This window comes from Bombina bombina, chromosome 3, assembly GCF_027579735.1.
Source record: "Bombina bombina isolate aBomBom1 chromosome 3, aBomBom1.pri, whole genome shotgun sequence".
NCBI classification, from domain to species: Eukaryota; Metazoa; Chordata; class Amphibia; order Anura; family Bombinatoridae; genus Bombina; species Bombina bombina.
Genome location: NC_069501.1, coordinates 735,028,532 through 735,042,205, shown reverse-complemented (window position 1 = coordinate 735,042,205; position 13,674 = coordinate 735,028,532).

The following is a 13,674-nucleotide window of genomic DNA, read 5'->3' as shown; positions in this document are numbered from 1 at the left end:
CCGACAAGCGTTAACTTGAATTGCGCTCAAGCGATCGTGTTTACTTTTAACTTGTAATACCAGCGCAATTTAACCTGTTCGCAAACGAACGTAAATACCCAATATCACTGGCGTGCAAACGTTTGTGCTCCACTTGTAATCTAGCCCTAAATGTTTTAAAAACATTGAAACTTCCATTTTGTGGTTTCTTATCTTAACTTATCTTAAAGGGACACAGAACCCAAATTTTTTCTTTTGTGATTCAGATAGAGCATGCAATTTTAAGCAACTTTCTAATTTACTCCTATTATCAAATTGTCTTCATTCGCTTGGTATCTTTATTTGAAATGCAAGAATGTAAGTTTAGATGCCGGCCCATTTTTGGTGAACAACCTTGCTGATTGGTGGATAAATTCATCCACCAATAAAAAAGTGCTGTCCAGAGTTCTGAACCCCCAAAAAAGCTTAGATGCATTCTTTTTCAAATAAAGATAGCAAGAGAACGAAGAAAAAATGATAATAGGAGTAAATTAGAAAGTTGCTTACAATTGCATGCTCTATCTGAATCATGAAAGAAAAAATGGGGGTTTAGTGTCCCTTTAAAGGATGCCCACCTTTTATCATCTCCCCAAGATTCATAAGGATCTACAAAATGTTCCAGGACGCCCCATTATTTCGGGCATAGGTTCCCTGTGTCATAATTTATCAAAATATGTTGATCATTTTTTACAGCCTCTGGTGCTTAAAACTCAAGCTTATCTTAAGGACACTGCAGAGACCATTAAAAGTTTTGAGGGTCTCACTTGGGGAGATGATTTAAGGTGGGCCACCTTTGATGTTTCTTCACTGTATACAGTGATTCCCCACAATAAAGGGATAGAAGCAGTCCAACAGGCCTTTGAGGGTTATGATATTCCTGAGGTTCACCTTCAATTCCTTTTAGATTCAATTGCATTTATTTTATCACATAATTTTTTTGAGTTTAATGATAAATATTATTTTCAGCTCAAGGGGACCGCTATGGGGACGACATTTGCCCCTGCATATGCGAATCTATTCATGGATAGCTTCGAAAGGAAACGCATATGGAATAATAATCCCTTCAGGGATAATATCCAAAAATACCATCGCTATATCGATGATGTCATTATTTTGTGGAAGGGTACTGATGAATCTTTATCTGAATTTACTAATTATATTAATGAAAATGATTTTAGTCTTAAGTTCAGTGGAAATAGTTCTAGGAGTAGTATTGAATTTTTGGACATAGTTTTATTTGTTGACAATTCAACAAATAAAGTATCTGTGCGCAATTTCAGAAAGTTAGTTGTTAAAAATAGTTTTGCGGATGCTAAAAGTGCCCACCTCAAAAGTTGGAAAAGTAATATCCCTTCTAGTCAATATATCCGTATTCATAGGAATTGCACCAATTTGTCTGATTTTGAAAGTGAGACCCTTATCCTTACCCTAGAGATACCTTCAGGTGCAATAAACCAAATTGTGTAATGTGTCCATTTGTCAGGAGGGGTGATATATTTTTCAATTTCAATGGTTCTGAATCCTACAATATGAGACATAGATGTAACTGTTAAACTACCTACACAGTGTATCTGCTTTCTTGCAAATGTGACCAGATTTATATAGGTTGTACCAAAAGAAAAACTTCAAAGAGATTCAGTGAGCATCTTTACAACATAAGAACCAAATTTGAAAAACACAGTGTACCAATTCATTTCTCTAGGGTACATGGTAGTGATACACGTGATTTGCATATCCAAATCATAGATTGGGCACCTCCAGGTATAAGCAACAGATTACTCCAGCTCAGGAAAAAAGAAACCGGATGGATCTATAAATTAAGAAGTCTTGCTCCATTGGGTCTTAACATTGACCTTGATGTGCAGGCCGAATGGAAACACTACAATTTTCACAGATAAATTACAAGAAAAGCAGGCAAAATGAAAGTGCATTACAAAATGTTTAAATTATACATACTTAAGTGTTTTTTTGTGGAATTAAATTTTCAGTTCAATTTCCTTTATTTAATACATATGAAATCTTATAAAATCTATTGAAATTGTTACAGCTGAAGAAGCTGTCCAAAAGTTTTTTAAAATACATTCTCTGTATTCAGAATGTAATACACTTATCAAGTTAAAATATAATGAGGTTGTCATGACTTACATACTTACTATGGATTTTAGTAGTTAAAGGGACATTATACACTCATTTTTTCTTTGCATAAATGTTTTGTAGATGATCTATTTATATAGCCCATAAAGTTTTTTTTTTTTAAATAAATGTATAGTTTTGCTTATTTTTAAATAACATTGCTCTGATTTTCAGACTCCTAACCAAGCCCCAAAGTTTTATGTGAATACCGTCAGCTACCTTCTCCAGCTTGCTCCTGTTTGTGTAAAGGGTCTTTTCATATGCAAAAGAAGGGGGAGGGGGGAGTGTCTTATTTGCCACTTGCAGTGGGCTTTCCAGCTGCCTTTTCAACAGAGCCAAACTGACAGCTTCTAAGGAAGTTTTTAACACCTTAACGACCAAGGACGTACGCCATACGTCCTCAAAAAAAATACACTTAACGCCTGAGGACGTATGGCGTACGTCCTCGGTCTGGAAAGCAGTTGGAAGCGATCCTGCTCGCTTCCAGCTGCTTTCCGGTTATTGCAGTGATGCCTCAACATCGAGGCATCCTGCAATAACCCCCCTTGGCCATCCGATGCAGAGAGAGCCACTCTGTGGCCCTCTCTGCACCGGACATTGATGGCCGGTTTCGTTGGTGGGTGGGAGCCAGTCTGGGAGGCGGGTGGGCGGCCATCGATGGGCCGTATGATGTGGAGGGGGGCGGGATAGGGAGTGGGTGGGAACCGCTACACTACAGAAAAATTATGTGAAAAAGGTGGCCAAAAAGATCTAAAGTATTTTCGATCTAAGAGATCTGGGGTGGGGGGTTGGTCTTTTGGGGGGGCAAGCTACACTACAGAAAAATATTTAAAAAAATAAAAAAAACAAATGTTTTACTATAAACTGGGTACTGGCAGACAGCTGCCAGTACCAAAGATGGCTACTAATAAGTTAGAGGGGGATGGTTAAAGAGCTGTCTGGGGGGTATCAGGGAGTTTGGGGGCTAAGGGGGGATCCTCCAGAGCAGCATATGTAAATATGCCATTTTAATTTTTTTTATCAAGGATAGCTTTTTTTTTTAGTACTGGCAGACTTTCTGCCAATACTTAACATGGCAGGGACAATTGTGGGGTGGGGGAGGGAAGAGAGCTGTTTGGGAGGGATCAGGGGGTGTAATGTGTCAGGTGGGAGGCTGATCTCTACACTAAAGCTAAAATTAACCCTGCAAGCTCCCTACATGCTACCTAATTAACCCCTTCACTGCTAGCCATAATACACGTGTGATGCGCAGCGGCATTTAGCGGCCTTCTAATTACCAAAAAGCAATGCCAATGCCAAGTCTGCTATTTCTGAAGAAAGGGGATTCCAGAGAAGCATTTACAACCATTTGTGCCATAATTGCACAAGCTGTTTGTAAATGATTTCAGTGAGAAACCTAAAATTGTGAAAAATGTAACTTTTTTTTTAATTTAATCGCATTTGGCGGTGAAATGGTGGCATGAAATATACCAAAATGGGCCTAGATCAATACTTAGGGTTGTCTACTACACTACAATAAAGCTAAAATTAACCCTACAAGCTCCCTACATGCTCCCTAATTAACCCCTTCATTGCTGGGCATAATACACGTGTGGTGCGCAGTGGCATTTAGCGGCCTTCTAATTACCAAAAAGCAACACCAAATCCATATATGTCTGCTATTTATGAAAAAAGGGGATCCCAGAGAAGCATTTACAACCATTTGTGCCATAATTGCACAAGCTGTTTGTAAATAAATTCAGTGAGAAACCTAAAGTTTGTAACAAAATGTGTAAAAAAGTGAAATTTTTTTTTTATTTCATCGCATTTGGTGGTGAAATGGTGGCAGGAAATATACCAAAATGGGCCTAGATCAATACTTTGGGATGTCTTCTAAAAAAAATATATACATGTCAAGGGATATTCAGGGATTCCTGGAAGATATCAGTGTTCCAATGTAACTAGCGCTAAGTTTGAAAAAAAGTGGTTTGGAAATAGCAAAGTGCTACTTGTATTTATTGCCCTATAACTTGCAAAAAAAGCAAAGAACATGTAAACATTGGGTATTTCTAAACTCAGGACAAAATTTGGAAACTATTTAGCATGGGTGTTTTTTGGTGGTTATAGATGTGTAACAGATTTTGGGGGTCAAAGTTAGAAAAAGTGTGTTTTTTTCCATTTTTTCCTCATATTTTTTTTTTTTTATAGTAAATTATAAGATATGATGAAAATAATGGTATCTTTAGAAAGTCCATTTAATGGCAAGAAAAACGGTATATAATATGTGTGGGTACAGTAAATGAGTAAGAGTAAAATTACAGCTAAACACAAACACTGCAGAAATGTAAAAATAGCCTTGGTCCCAAACGTTCAGAAAATGGAAAAGTGCTGTGGTCATTAAGGGGTTAAACAGTTTTATACTGGATTTTTATATCAGTATCTGTGCATCTTATTCTTTATAATAGTGTCTATTACATGCAGTTATATGAAAATGAGTGTATACTGTCCCTTTAAAGTGATGGTAAATTCTAGCGTTTCTGAAACGCTAGGATTTACCATTGGGACAAATAAAGGGGACTTTCAGTCAAGAAGTATAAATACTTCATGCTGAAAGCTCCTTTATTTGTTTGCAGCGTTCCTCCACATGACTATTGGCTAAGAGGTTGAAACGTCACCTCTCAGCCAAATAGCATTCTGCCATGGGCTGCCTTAGCAGCTCAGTGCAGCGAACGCTGCAAACAAAAAAAGAAGCTTTCAGCATGAAGTATTTTATACTTCATAATCATGACTGAAAATCCCCTTTATTTGTTCCAGTGGTAAATCCTAACGTTTCAGAAACTCAAGGATTTGCTATCACTTTAAAACACAGGGAGGACATTAAACAGCAAGATTAAAGGGGCCTGCAACTTTCATGTATCAGATATAGAACGTCATTTTAACTTTTCAATATACTTCTATTATCAAATTTACTTAGTTCTCCTGTTACCCTTTGTTGATATGTATACCTATTGTAGATAGGCTCAGGAGCAGCCATGTATTACTGGGAGATAGCTGGTAATTGGTAGCTACACACATTTATTTCTTGTCATTGGCTCATCAGATGTGTTCCACTAGCCTCCAGTAGTGCATAGCTCGGAAACTGACTTTAACCATGTGTTTAACTTTTTTGCACGGGTTATAGTTATATGCAATAGTAACAGTGCAATTATAACATGCTCTAGCACATTAGATCATTTTCTTTTTGAATTGTTTTGCCCCTTTAATTTAAGTACAGTAAAAGGAGTAGTTAGTTAGTCTAGATATCTCTTCAATAAAGAATAACCTGAGAATGAAGCAAATTTGATAATAGAAGTACATTGTAAACTTTTTTTAATTTCTTTTTTTTTTCATAGTCTTTTATTGAGGTTTTTTGCAAGAGAAAAAGAAAACATACACTCAATATCTTATGACATAAATGACAAAATATTCATACAACATAGTAAAATGAAACAATTTGAAATAAAAATAATTGACAAAATGTAGACTTCAGAAACTGTAAACTTTTTTTTTTTATTTTTTTTATAATTGTATGCTCTATCTGAACCATGCAAAAAAAAAAAATTGAGTTTCATGTCCCTTTAAGTCTTTGAATTGTTTGATTCCATTTTTTTTTATTTCCAGTAATGCCCTTAATGAAGTTAAGTTTAAATGAACAGACATGATAAAAGGTTAAGAGTAAACTTTAATGCTTGTTAAACAACTTTCCATTTTACTTTTAGTATCTGATTTGCTTTGTTCTCTTGGAATCATTTGCTGAAAAGCATACCTAGGTAGGCACAGGAGTAGCAATGCACTACAGGGAATTAGCTTCTGATTAGTGGCTGCAATTATATGTCTATTGTCATTGGCTCACCTTATGTGTTCAGCTAGCTCCCAATGTTGCATTGCTGTTCCTTTAACAAAGGATACCAAGAGAATTAAGCAAAACCTCTTATAGCACTTCTAATATTTAGAGTACAATACAACTTCCTTGGTTAAGATATCTAGTCATTAACATATAAAACAATTGTTTACCCTGGAAGTTAGTATTCCAAATAGTAAGGAAACAAGATATAAAAAGAAAGAGAAAAGAAAAGGAAGGAAAAGGAACGGGAAAGAGAATGAGAATGAGGAACCAGACCAAGCTTCGAGTTGATGGTGTAATAAAGTAAGACCCCATCAGACAAAAGTAGAACTGCCCAAAATTGGTTTCTAATCTGGGAGATGCCATCTAAATTATTTGTGATTGTATAGCTTCCCAGTAAAATGTAATATCTTGGAATATAATTAACTTATTACTCCTTAAGTAAGAGTATTCTTTGAGTATCATTAATTCTTGAGTTCTCTCTAGCCACTCAGTGATGCTAGGTACATGTGTGGATTTCCAGAGTCTTGTCAGCAGAAAGCATACACTATTTAGGCGTATCTAGAGTAGGGTCAGTCTGTGTTTGCATCTAGTTTTAGGTCTATCTTGTAAGAGGACCATGGTGGGCATAAGCTGGAATGATTCCCCCCAAAAGGTTCAGAAAAATAGATTCCAGTAAGCACCATAAGCTTTCCAGGTAGGGACATGCCTACCATATGTGGGTTATTTTGTCTGTGCCCCCTCATTCCCTCCAACACAGGGGTGAGGATCTAGAGTATAGTGTTTTTAGATGGACTGGTGTTAAACACCAACGTGAGAATAATTTATAATTTGTTTCTAAGATTTGTGGTGAAGCATAGGATTTTTTAATATTGAAGAATAGTGTCATCCATTTTTGGTGGTAAATGTCTATCTCGAGTTCATCCTGCCATTTTTGTGTGTATATAGATAACAGTGTATAAAACCCCCCATCTAATATCCACCTAGACATCTGTAAATTGCCTATAGCAACATCAGTTTGTTGGCATAAGCGCTTAAAAGGGAGCAATTCCCTTGTGAGGTCTTGTTTGTGATCGGAGGTTTGCAAAAAATGGTGTAACTGTGCATATTTCAGCCATGAAGTTGCTATGTTTTGCAAATCTGTGCCGGGTCTGAGTTTCCCTTGATGTGTAAAGTTTAGTATAGGGGTGGAGAATCCCAATTCGGAGAAGGTTTTGGATTTTAGTGGTGTGTTTATGCCCACGTAAAAATTCTACGTTGGGGAAAGTAAGGGATAAAGGGGATTTTGGGAAGGAGATTCCTTTACACGTTTTAATAATTAAGTTTCCTAGGGAGAAGATATGGTGATATTACATGAAAGTTTTTGTCATTGGGGGTCTTTGATGTGCTAATAACAAGCATATTGGTCCTACTGCGGGCAATTTAAGAATGTGTGTATCCAGAGAAACCCAAGCTTTGTATTTTGTTTTAGTGTGCCATTTTAACAATCTTTGTAGTATAGTTGAATAGTAATATTTAAGGATATATGGGACACCCAGTCCGCCACTGTCTATTGTGCGATACAGCGTAGATTCAGCAATTCTGGGTTTTATTTTCAACCAGATGAATGTGTTGAGGGTAGATTGTAAGGTTTGGATGTATACCGTGGGGAGAGTAATCGGGATCATTTGGAGAACATAAAGGATTCTGGGTAAGATCTTCATCTTAACGATTTGAATACGACCCCACCAGGAAAAGGGTTTCCCAGACCAATTTCTACAGTCTTTTTTAATTCTGGCTAGGGGAGCTTTGTAATTAGCAGTGAATAAATTCTTTGTGTCAGATGTGAGGGTAAAGCCTAAGCATATAATAGAGACATACAATTGTGAGGTTTTGATACTGAGCAGGTTTCATATTAATGTTAAGGACTACTGATTTCTGGTTGTTTATAAGAAAATCTGAGAGGCTACTGAAGATGCAAAATTCCTTTATTAAGGATGTCAAAGAAAAGGAGGGGGAAGTGAGGGTAAGGAGGATATCATCAACATAGAGGCTTATCTTGTATTTAGTAATGCATATGGTTATTCCTTTAGTTTGGTTATTTTGTCTAATATGGGCTGTCACTGGTTCCATGGCCAGAATGAATAGGATTGCCATTATTTATTTTGAATGGGTCAGACAAAATTCCATTGTGTGCTGATGGGACAGCGTATAAACCAAAGATCCTGTTGATCATTAGGGGACCAAAACCGTATCCCAACAAAGCTTGTTTTAAGAAGTGCCAGTTAAGCCTGTCAAAGGCCTTTTCCGCATCAGTAGAAATCAAGACAGTTTCCAGATTATGGGCTATATTATAAGTGGAGCGCTAAATTATCGCACACATGTAAACGGGCAAATTTGCCTGTTTGCTGGCAGGCGATAATTAATCAGCCATTACAAGTGGCTGGTTATTGCTACAGCAAGCTCGCAATTAACTGCACCAGGCAATTTTGGGGCTTTAAAGTTGGTGGGAGTGGGGTGTTAAAAAAAAAAAGGCACTGAAAAGTGCTTTTACTTTGAGGTCTAAGGGAACTGTGTGTTCCCAGTAAATGTATATGACTATATAATTATATGACACATATTGACACATAAATATATATGTATCTCTCACCATATACATATATATTTAGAAATTCTGCGCTGCTTACCCCCTTTGCTTTGCTTAGGTTCTGATGTCATCTCTGACGGCATCAGAATGAGGCTCCCATTGGAGCCAATGGAAGCATGCCCTTGTGAGCGCAATGCTTTCCAGAAATGCGAACGCGAACTTGCATTCACATTGCTGTTAACTTGTAATCTCAGCGCACATTAGCGTGTACTGGTATTACACAGTGCAGTGCAAATATCGCTTTCTTGAAAGTGATATTTAGTGCTCCACTTGTAATCTGGCCCTATGTGTTTTTAAATATTCCATCAGGTAAAATCTTCTGAAAGTGTTGTGTCTGGTCAACGTGAACAAGTCTTGGCATCCGTGTTAGCTTACCTTTGTCCTCTTATGAGTGGAAGAGGGTAGCCAAGTGCAGCACCAGGATGTGTTTATATTGCTTATAATATGTGACTGAAAAGCCGTTTGGTGCTAAGTTATAGAGTTCTTCATAGTATGTCCTGAAAATTTGTGCTATTCCACTGTTATCATAAACTATGGAATTGTCGTGTGCTTGGAGCTTATTGACATGAAGGTTATATGTTTTTTTAGCTTCAGCGCTTTAGCTAGTAGTGTTCCTACTTGGTTGCCCTCAGAAAAACACAGTTTTTTTTAAAGATAAAGGGCCTTATTTTGGGCTCCTTTTTATAAAAAGTTATTGAGGTGAAGTCTAGAGTTGTGCAATTGTTGGGATATTAGTTCATCATTAGGGGCTTTCTTATGTTGGTTTTCCGATTCGTGTAAGTTGCGTAGTGGGGTCAGATATTTGGACTGATTTATTTTTTAAAAGGAAAGCTTTCTGTTTTAAATATATATATTTTTATCCCTTACTTCAGGTTTCAATTAGTGCTAATTCTTCTAGCGCTATTTGGCATTTCGCTTGAGCGCAAACTATAACTTTCAACTTGTAATATCAGTTCTATTTAGCGTGGTTGTGATATATCTATTGAAAATATTGGGTGTAGTGTTGCCAGGTGTCCAGTATTCAACCGGACAGTCCAGTATTTTAGCAGGCTCTTCAGTAAAATCTGTACAAAAATACTGGACACTTAAATGTCCAGTATTTTTAAAGACCACTGTCAGCTAAATTTGAAGGGCCTCCTAGGCCTTTATGCATTAGAAATATGGCTCAAAAAGAAGTTACACTGTGCATTTTCTAATATATGTATTACAGGCAACCATGGGGTTGCTCAATCATTGCTGGGTGTGTACCTCTAGCAACTAAGGGGGTCACATCACTGCTCTGTACATGTATTACTGTCAATCAAGGGGATAAAATGACTGCTTAGTTGTGAAAAATAAATTTGGTGGGATCAAGGGTTGAGCCTAAGGTTGAGTTTTTGGGGAGACATAGAGGCCCATTTATCAAGCTCCGTATGGAGCTTGTGGGCCCTGTGTTTGGCCGCGAGTCTGCAGGGGGCGGCGTTGCACCAGAAGTTCTTGTGAGCTGCTGGTGCAATGCTGAATACGGAGAGCGTATTACTCTCCGCATTCAGCGATGTCTGTCAGACCTGATCCGCATTGTCGGATCAGGTCTGACAGACATTTGATAAATAGGCCTCATTGTATGAACCCAGCTACGTCCTGTATCCAATCACCTATAGGTCATCCAGTATTTTTATGAAGTACAACTGGCAATCCTATATGGGTGTGCTAGAGTGATGTTGGCCAAGCTAACCCTTCTCTGGTAAATACGTTTCACCATGGACTTGTAATATCAAGTTGTGGGCTACTGTTAGCACGGTCCAGCTATACTGCTTATCTCATTCTGCACTATCATTAGCGTGCTACTTGTAATCTGGGCAAATGTATTCTAAATTTATTTGTCATAGATAATATTAACATGCTTCCTTTGCATCAGAATATGTCATGGCTTCAGAAGTGATGGTAAATCCTAGCATTTTTAAAATGCTTGAATTTACCAGTGCTACAAATAAATGGGACTTTTAGTCCTCCAGCCGCCCATGGCAAAACACTATTTATTCAATGAGGTTAAGTTTTCACCTCTTAACCAATAGAATGCTAGCCATCTGGCATAATGCTGATTGGCCCGCACAGCTATTGACTAAGAGTAAAAAACATCAACTCATTGAAAAAAATAGAGTTTTGCCGTAGGCAGGCAAAGGTGCTCAGCTCGGCATAAACTTGCTGCAAACAAAGTAACTTTCAGCATGAAGTTTTTTATACATCATGACTGAAAGTGCCCTTTATTCGAAGCATTGGTAAATCCTAACGTTTCAAAAATGCAAGGATTTACCATCACTTTAAAGGGGCAGTCTATTCCAAATCAAAATTTCATGATTTAGATAGCGCATGCGATTTTAAACAACTTTCCAGTTTACTTTTATCATCAAATTTGCTTTTGTTCTCTTTGTATCCTTTATTGAAAGATAAACATAGTTAGGCTCATATGCTAATTTCTAAGCCCTTGAATGCAGCCTCTTATCTCAGTTAATTCTAACAGTTTTTCACAGCTAGACAGCGCTAGTTCATGTGTATCATATAGAAAACATTGTGCTCACTCCTGAGGAGTTATTTATGAGTCAGCACTGATTGCCATGTTCCTTGTTCAGAGGAGTATTGCCTGGTATTTTGGGGCTGGACTGACCTTACTAGGCGGGATCAGACTGATAAACTTCATGAAAGTTCTCCTCTGTGAAAAGCACAATTAGGCTAAAAGAGGCTGCTCCTGGGTGGTAACTCGTCACCATAGAACTAGCTACTGAGCTGTTGTGCGTTTCTGGTAAAGCGATCCTCTCTATGTATGCATTTGAATAATGACCCTGGGGAAGTCTCCCTAAGGTTGATAGGGGAAAAAAGACGTGGACTCCTTGCCCAATGTGCTTAGAGTGATATGTCTGCACCTCACTGACGAGGCCCAATGAAGGCCTAAATGATCGTCTGGGTTTGCTATGTTCCTTTTTCAGAGGGGTACTTCCTGGTATTTCGGGGCCAGACTGACCTTCTAGGCAGGATAAGACTGATATACTTAAAGGGACAGGAAACCCACATTTTTTATTTCATGATTTAGAAAGAGCATATAATTTTAAACAACTTTCTAATTTACTTCTATTATCTAATTTGCTTCATTCTCTTGATATCCTTTGCTGAAAAGCATATCTAGATAGTATCAGTAGCTGCTGATTGGTGGCTACACATAGATGCTTTGTGTGATTGGCTCACCCATGTGCATTGCTTTATCTTCAACAAAGGATATCTAAAGAATGAAGCAAATTCAATAATAGAAGTAAATTGGAATGTTATTAAAAATTGTATTCTCTACATGAATCACGACAGAAACATTTTGGGTTTAGTGTCCCTTAAAGGAAAGTTCTCCTTAAGTATAACACAACTGGGATAAAAGAGGCTGCTACTGGGTGGTAACTCACCATAGAACAAGCTACTGAGCTGTTGTTCATTCCTTGTAGAGTGCTTCTCTCTCTGTATGGCTAAAATACAAGTCTGTCAAAAGAACTAAAATAAGGGGCAGTCTGCAGAGGCTTAGATACAAGGGGGCATATGTATCAAGTTCCGAATGGAGCTTGATGCCCCGTGTTTCTGGCGAGCCTGCACAGTGGCGTCACTAGGGTTGGTGTCACCCGGTGCGGTAAGTCATCGTGTCAAACCCCCCCCCCCCAGAAAGCAGACACACACAAAAACACAGGCAAACACACATACACTCAGACTCACTTAAAAACATACTCAGATGCCCACACAAATACTCGGAAACACACAAAAACACACACACAAAAACACTGAGACACACAAAAACTTAGACACACACATACAAAATATGTAAACTGCACTGCATTAATTATGAAGCTCATGCCTAGAGCTGCTCCCTGGCTCAGCAGAACATCAAATGAAAGATAAACAGAGCACTCTAAAATAAATCACTGAAGAACAGGTTTAGGCGCACAAACTATGAAAATTCTGCTCTGACTCTGTTTCAAGTCTCAAAAAATAGGAAAAGGAAATGGGAGAGTATAGAGGGGATATTAAGCACTCTTACACCTATCGCTTGTAATAAGCTGTAAAATTACAGCATGAAATATCTGCTAGCGAATAATAAATGGATATACTGGTATTAAAACCTATAATCTTTATTAAGGAATTTATTTAAAAATTAGTGACTAAGGTGATAAACATCACCTATCATTACCCACACAGATATATTACCTAAAGGTACACCACAATTACTGCACTGCTGCTATCATGTCACCCCCCTGTATTCCTGGCCGATATCAGGAACCGTCGGCTTCAGGTGTCAGGGGTAGCATGAGGCAACAGTTAATGCAGCAAAAATAATTATAAGTGGTATAAGTTGAGTAATAAAAGTAGTTTAAAAACAAGTTGAACTACACAAACATGTTTCAGCTGTTGCACAGCCTTTCTCAATGTGATTCAGCAAGTGAACTGACAAACCTGATTCACTGCCAGGTGCTGCCTTTTAACCCCTAGGTAAGGAGATGCTAAACCAATCAGCTGAAGGCTGTAGTGCACGCCTCTAGGATAACCTATCAGTGTCCTCAGTTTATCTGAGTCCTAGTTGTGGTTGGTAGCAGTCTCCTAATTGGATGAAAATTGTCACAGTCTATTCCACTCATAAATTACTATTCAGTACACACCTCTGAAACCCCCCCCCCCCCCCCTCAAAACTGACTATTATTGTATAAGTCTTCATTCAATGATATGTACGCCTATGTAATCATAACATTAACTATTTGTTGACATATATTCCATGGCATCTGAAAAACTGCTGTTAGTATAGAATATACCATTTCAGCTGCTAATACCAATGAATACATTATGGATATATTATCCTTACTTATGTATTTGTCAGTTATTGAAATCATATAAGGCTTCATATCTCCCATTTCCTTTTCCTATTTTTTGATATTAATTTAAAGGGGCAGCACCGAGGCTATATACATTACCTCCTCTATCCTATCTTTACTCTTTGATACTGTGCCTATATTTGACTTTAAAAATAGTCTGT